Below are 7882 nucleotides of genomic sequence, written 5' to 3' on the forward strand. Positions count from 1 at the left end.
CGACTTGACTCCTACTACTTCTCAACAAGCACTGACTACTGCCACATCTCGACAAGCACTGCCAGTGGAGGCGGCGGAATAAAACTCTTTGGCGCAATCTCTGGCGCTGTGGCTCAGTGTAGCCACCTTTCACTGTCTCTGACAGAATTACAATGTCATCCGGAAACCTCAGAGTTTTTATTTCTTCTCTCTCGACTTTAACTCCCGTTCGGAAATTTGTAGAAGTAACTCGTACTTGTGTAAAAACCGCCTTGGCCACTTTACCGGACGAGTAGTGTGAGCACTATTCTCGATCGGACGTCGTGTCAGCATTAGTGATCCATAAAAGAAACTATCAGACTGACATAAATGACAAGGAACCACAACTGCAGGTCAGAAGACGTTGTTTCAACTCGATGCATAGGTAAAGTATACACAAGTAAGGTAGCAAGAATAATACATTGTAATTTATTTAGCGTACAACAGATGACACACAGTCAAAAAAGTTTTTACTAAAAATTACGGAACAAGCTCCCTGTCAGTCTTATTGACAACAATGGTGTTGAATATGAGAACTGTAGTAACCACTTCTAGGCATGCAGCAACGCTGCTGTGTGGCTACTTTTCCCGTCCTGGACACTTTACGACACCTTCTCCTACCGATGATACTGTTAATTAGTAACCTACATAAATTAGTATGTTAAATAAATTAATAACAGGAATTCCAATATGAGACACTAAATATTCTGAATGGCATTTTTCTTTTAATCGTTGCATTGTAATACAACAGCCTTAATTTGATTTCATATTACTTGCTACAACCATGTACTGACACATCACATTTGAAGATGGCCGCCTCTGTAATGCGCATTCACGAATCCATGACACTTTCGTTTGACATTTATGCCATGGCACTAATCGGTGCGAGTTGTCCACGCTCGCGAGTCGTCATCACTGGAAGACAAGCTATGAAATCTTCCCCCTCTCGCTTCTATGAACCGAGCAGTGGCCGCACCACACACCAGTCTGTCTCCGAGATAAGCGGCAAACTTTGCTTAGCCCATGGTCAAATTCACTAAAGTCAATTGAAATTAAGCACATCTTAAAATATTGCTGTCTCTGTAAGTATCGAGAATCGTGGGACGCACGAACACCCATTCGGGCCGCATGCGGAGCCCGCTGGTCTAGGGGAACATCATCAATCGCGATGACTTTGGCGTAATTCTTGTCTTTGAATAAACGTCTCAGTTGTGTTCGTCTCACTGCGTATTTCTTTCAGTTGCTTTCTGTACTGTACAGTAGCAGTTCTTTCATTATATGGTTCAAGTTTCACAGAGCTATGTTCCTTGGCAGTAAAACATCATGCGAAAGTTATTCTCATTCTGAAGTTCTGCACGCCAATGTAGACGAGAAATACCGGCGGTTTCTGCAGTTCAACATCCAGTTACAGTTTTTTGAAATGATATAATTAAGTGCCCCCACTAATAAGAAGAACAGAAAGTCCACAAGTCCCATGGATATGGTCATCATGTGGTCATTGGTTGTCCAAGGTTGTAAGTCCAGAGGGCCATTTCGTTATTGATGGGGTCTTGGCTTCATACATAACAAACAAAAGCTTCGGTAACGTTTATTTATTTGTGCTTTTGATTTAAAATTCTTAAAAAGTGGCCATATATTCGTTGCTGCGGGAAATTTGTCTCTATCTGGCAACATTGGATTCAACTGGCAGCAGAAGCGCACAAATGCGACGAACGTGAGTTGCGGGAATTCACACGCTTGCTAGCCGGGTATGGCCGAGCGGTTCTAGGCGCTTCAGTCTGGAACCGCGCGACCGCTACGGTCGCAGGTCCGAATCCTGCCTCGGGCATGAATGTGTGTGTTGTCTTCAGGTTAGTTAGGTTTAAGTAGAACTAAGTTCTAGGGGACTAACGACCTCAGATGTTAAGTCCCATAGTGCTGAGTGCCATTTGAACCATTTCTTTCCCGTCCCACCATCACAAACGCAGAACACAGTCTAGCTTATGATGCAGTCTACGGTGCCAATGATCTTGAATTGAAAGTGATTTGTGTTATCAGTAAAAGTACAATATTTTTGTTGTTAGCTGTTTCGTAATGGAAAAAAATAAAAGGTATCCATATGATGCGGGCTACATATTGAAAATAATAGCATATGCAGAAGGACGTGGAAAAAGAGCAGCCGAGCGGCATTTCGGCCCTCCACCAATAGAAAAAACCATTGGCGATTCGCGGGCTAGTAAAGAACTGACGTAAATGAAATGTGCAAATAGACGACTGAATGCAAAATGGCCAAAATTAAAAGGGATTTGAAGGGTCAGTTCGGTTTGAAAACGAAGAACTTTTTTTTTAGTCCGGCTTTCCAATCTAATATAAAAATAGTAACAACGTTATTTTTTAAAAGAACTGCTTAAAAATTAAGGTGCGTCCTATAGTCCATACCGTCTAATAGTCCGTAAAATATATTTATCATCAATGCATTACCATGGCAAATCTGTATCATTGTAAGGTGATCCAATGACGATTAAGAAATTAAAACTAAAATAAGAAATCAGTGTTGCCACCTTCACGGCAGGAGAAGAAAGAAATACCCTCTTTAAAAAATAGCCACAGCTGTAGCCGTTAGACGTCTGCTTGCAACAAAAAAAAATGGTTCAAATGGCTCTGAGCACTATGGGACTCAACTGCTGAGGGCATTAGTCCCCTAGAACTTAGAACTAGTTAAACCTAACTAACCTAAGGACATCACAAACATCCATGCCGAGGCAGGATTCGAACCTGCTTGCAACACCCGTCGAAAGCGTGCCAAACCTCTCACCACAAATGCGCTGCTGACCACCTACAAAGGGGTCTGTTTCTTTTATTCTAATAGTTTGCGACGTCGTTCTCATGACAGCAAACAGGTGTGACGTCAGAATTACGAGGCGTCCCATGAATCAAATTTAGTTCAAAAAACTGGTTCAAATGGCTCTGAGCACTATGGGACTTAACTTCTGAGCTCATCAGTCCCCTAGCGGTCGCGGGGTTCCAGACTGTAGCGCCTAGAACCGCTAGGCCACCCCGGCCGGCTGTTATTTTGTACGTTCCGAAAAATATGTGGACTGATTAGTTCCAAGAAGATTGGGGAGTAGGACAGAAGATGCTAGATGGAATAGCGTTGTGAGGGTCGATGGTCAGGGATGCCTGGATACCGCAGTGGACAGAGCACTTGCCTGCGAAAGAAAAAGGTCCTAGGTTCGAGTCAGCATCGTGTCAGCACACAGTTTTAATCCCCCAGAACGTTTCGGTTTTATAACGGTTGAAAACTGGTTAACAGATTTTCTCATTGAAATAATGTACTGTATCTTTCGAACCATTACCATCTATAGTAATTAAAAATTATAATGAGAGTTACTGAAAGTGCGTATCCCAACTGGACTGGTGAGCGTTCGTTCAAATTGTCACAGTTTACACGAGTGAGCATGTGTTATCAGGTTTAACTTCTCTATTTTCGCGCTCTTCTATATTCATAACTGAATTTAAATCCTTTTTTTAATAATGTGTTAATAGAGAAAAGCGTGTTGCTTTCTATAAGCTCTACACCACTACTCTTAGACTCACTGAATAGCCCACCACGAAGCACCAACAAACCCAGCAACTTCACACGCGGCCAAACACGATTGCCCCTTTTTGCCACTGTGTCACATCCCTACACTTACCTAGTGATACGCTAATGTCCGCCTGAAATATAAATGTCTCACTGATTGCTACCGTCTTATGCTCACGTAGAGGCAGCGCGCAAGTGGTTGAGGTATGTGCTGCGTCATCTGTAAAGGCTTAACAATTCAGCTGTGCATACGCACTGGGGTGGCAAATTTTTTATCTGGAGAGCTTATATAATCTCTCCTAAACGAAGACCGACAACTTTTCCGTACGTGTACATTAAGCCAAAACGCTGCTACGTGCAGCAGTTGTTATTATTGTGACTTTATTTTCATTGGCTACAGGTCTATTTCGGCCCAAAGGCCATTTTCAAGCACTTTGCAACATATAGTACGGTATTTAGATCATATGTCTGTGAGTTTTCGTAATAAATAATTATTTTATACATTTGGCGTTAGACTTACTTCCATATTACGTCGTTGTTGCTCTTAATGTCAGATATCTTACTTGGTGCGTTTTCAAGCAAAGCACAGGCGAAATTATAAGTTACTCGCTCATTAATGTCTCAGCAGTGGAATTTTTCTTTGTTGGCCAGTATCGTTAAGATCTTGTTCACATTTTGAAATTCTGACAGCTTCGAGTTACCAGAATGAGATTTCCACTCTGCAGCGGAGTGTGCGCTGATATGAAACTTCCTGGCAAATTACAACTGTGTGCCGGGCCGAGACTTGAACTCGGGACCTTTGCCTTTCGCGGGCAAGTGCTCTACCAACTGAGCTACCCAAGCACGACTCACGCCCCGTCCTCACAGCTTTACTTCTGCCAGTACCTCGTCTCCTACCTTCCTCAGTTGGTAGAGCTTCTGTTAAGTTTGGAAGGTAGGAGACGAGGTACTAGCAGAAGTAAAGCTGTGAGGACGGGGCGTGAGTCGTGCTTGGGTAGCTCAGTTGTGAAGTCCGCTGTTAGCAGCGGTGGGGCAAGGTCGTCGTGCCTATGTCCTCCTGTTAGCGCACCGCGCGCGCGTGTTTACTGTTTACCTTCCGCTGCGGCGAGTGTCACGCGTTCGTGTCTCGGTAGTGCCATGGCGCACTCGTATCGCAAGTCCACAATTAAGATCACATTTTAAGCGGACTACGCAAGACCTCGAGCACTTGACATTGAACGTTTCATCCGGGAAGAACTTCATATTGCACCTCATGACATCATTGGGATCCACTTTTCTGTAACACAAAGTGTCGTCTACATAAAACTGATCAATGAAAATGCGTGCACTGATGTTGTGTGTCGACACGCTCATGGACTTAAATTTAAGCATTCTGATGGTCACTTAGGAACTGTCACGATCGACCACGCTGGATTAGGCCTTCGCACTCTGAGGGTCTTCGAGCTGCCATTCGAAGTCCCGCCAGATGTTGTGGTGACAGCTTTCAAACCGTACGGCAACGTTTTAAGCCACTTGGCTGAAAAATGGCAAACGTTTGAGACGTACCCCGTCTTAAATTAAGATTGAACTGAAGAAGCATGTGCCATCCTATTTAGTAATTGGCGGCTGCAGAGCCATTGTCATGTACGGCGGACAACCGCGTACTTGCGCCGGCTGTGGCCAGGAAGGACATGTCCGATCGGCCTGCATTCAACGCCGAGTCACTCAGACACCGGTTGGTGGAGTTCCATCCCCGGCGACGCCTACTTCACTCCCCATCACGTATGCAGCGGCTGCTGCTCCTGGCCAGGATCGTAACACCATATTGCAGTCAGTGGTCGATGACAGTGTGGCGGACAGCATATCCCCATCTACTACGTCATCGGCAGACTTGCCTCAAGACGGTGATCAATTGTGCCACCAAGACGAGCCTAAAGAGAAGATGGAAGTAGAAACGGCAATTGTCCCGACCTCTACCTTCCTACCAATGGAGACAGCATCAGATGGTTGTCGCCCGCACTCTGACACAGAACAACATGTCCGGAAACAACGGTCACCCTCGAAAACGCAAGAAACGGCGCCATACGCCATCCGATGATTGCCTGCTTCGGATGTGTGACCCGGACGAACATCCGGCGTCGGACGACACTCAGGACTCTACCACCACAACTCACCCTTCCCATCACGATGCTACGGCGGATACAATTTCTGAGCATCGGTCTGACAACATCACTTCTGCTACTGAACATGCGCGGAAGCGCTCTACTGACAGCACTAATCAACAGTTACCAATTGCTGCATCTGATTCTTGGGCGGATGATGTCGAGGATGAGCCGCAGCACCAGGAGGATGCCGAAGGCAGAAATGCTCCCTCGGCTGTACCCGGCACCGACCAACCACAGTGACTACGACTGTACCGTCAGCCTCTGTGGGGCCGCCCCTGCCGCCCACACCTGGCCTCCTACACAACCCAGTTGCCGATCTGGATGACCAAACATACCGTCTAGCGACGATTAACATCAACAACATACGTGCCCGACATAAACTAGCGATGCTACAGGATCTACTCAACGCAGCAGACATCGACATTGCGCTCTTTCAAGAGGTGTATGTCGCAGACTTCAAGGAACCCTATGGCTACAAGACTTGGGTCTCACAGGCGTCTGCCAATGGAAGTGGTGTGGCGATCCTCCTCCGCGAAGATATATCCGCAGAAGACGTCGAGTATCTCCCTGACGCCAGAGGCATGGCTCTTACTATCCAAGGAGTCAAACTTATTAACATCTATGCACCGTCAGGATCTGGTCGGCGTCGCGAGCGATCCACCTTTTTCGCTCATACAATCACGCCCCTCTTTATGGGACGTCAGGACGCCTTGATAATCGGAGGGGACTTCAACTGTAGGATCCGTTACCACATCATTCTCCCTGCGCAGAACTTACGACAACTATAAATAATCTTCAATTGGTGGACTCGTGGGAACATGTTTGTGGCAATCGGCCCGGATTTACTCACTACACCAGCCATTCCTCCAGCCGCATCGACCGGATTTACATCTCGCGCTCCATAGCTGTGGGGACAAGAGCTGCCGAAGTTTGGCCCACAGCTTTTTCTGACCACGAGGCCTACATCTGCGCTATTACCCTCGGCCGCCAGACGGTATGGCACAGCCGTGGTCCTTGGAAGTTGAACGTCGCCCACCTAGCTTCTCAGGAATGCCGCCGCCTTATAGAGAACACGTGGGACTCTTGTAGCCGCCGGCGTGGCACCTGCCGGTCTACACTGTCGTGGTGGTTACTCTGCGCCAAACTAGCCCTCCGGAAGACCTTGATAGGCTACGGCCGAGATGTTGCAGCATGGAAGAGACATACGATGGACTTTTACTACAGCACATTAAGGGACTGTACAACACTGCCGTACTCACCTGCACGGCAGGTGACGGTGAACCGTGCCAAGCCACAGATAATCAGATTAACACGTTGCCACCTTGAGGGTGCGATCGTCAGAGAGCGCACTCAAGACAGAGTGGCCCAGGTGGAACCGTCCATGTACCACGTCATTGCAGAACGACGGCGCCGACGCAAGAGACTGATCCAAGCTGTCACGACGGAAGACGGACGACGCCTTGATACCCAGCGCGACATAGGAAACGCCCTTCATGCTCACTACACTAGGCTGTACTCGGAACATCGACATCCCCTAGAGGTGATCGCCGAAGCCTCTCAATTCACTTATGGCACGATCTATCCGACAGCGGCAGCGGATTTTACTGCAGATGTAACGGAAGAGGAAATCATTGATGCTACAATGATTTCCTTTTCCGTTACATCTGCAGTCAAATCCGCTGCCGCTGTCGGAGGGGGGGGGGGGGGGGGGGGGATATGCTGAGGCTGCTCATAAGTCCCCAGGACCTGATGGCCTTCCTCTGGAATTTTACCAGACATATCAACAATTGCTGTCACCAGCATGGACTGATATTTGCCGCGATCTTATGTCTCCCACGACGCAGATCCCTGGTGCTTTCCTAGAAGGACTGATTGTGCCCATACACAAACCACGAGGCGTATCCAGGATCAGTGACTATCGGCCCTTGACCCTACTCAACAGTGACTTGAATATTTTCACCCGGCTTCTGGCGGCACGCCTAAAGCGATCAGTACGATGTGTCGTGTCGCAGGACCAGGCACCGTTAGGTGGTGACCATAATATTCGCACTGCTTTGTGCCGATATAGAGATATGATCGCGCTAGCCAAAGCTCGCCAACTGCCAGGAGTTTTGGCCTCACTCGACTTTAGCCAAGCCCTTGACAGAGTCGACCACAC

At 47.2% G+C, this 7882-nt stretch overlaps 1 non-coding gene across 1 annotated transcript; it reads right to left on the reverse strand.

Annotated features, from left to right (window-relative positions):
- Nucleotides 1–4349: 4349 nt before the first annotated feature.
- Nucleotides 4350–4424, reverse strand: Trnas-cga (transfer RNA serine (anticodon CGA)). Its single transcript has one exon. It is a non-coding gene; the product is annotated as a tRNA-Ser (tRNA).
- Nucleotides 4425–7882: the final 3458 nt, after the last annotated feature.

Source organism: Schistocerca serialis, chromosome 2 (assembly GCF_023864345.2).
Source record: "Schistocerca serialis cubense isolate TAMUIC-IGC-003099 chromosome 2, iqSchSeri2.2, whole genome shotgun sequence".
NCBI classification, from domain to species: domain Eukaryota; kingdom Metazoa; phylum Arthropoda; class Insecta; order Orthoptera; family Acrididae; genus Schistocerca; species Schistocerca serialis.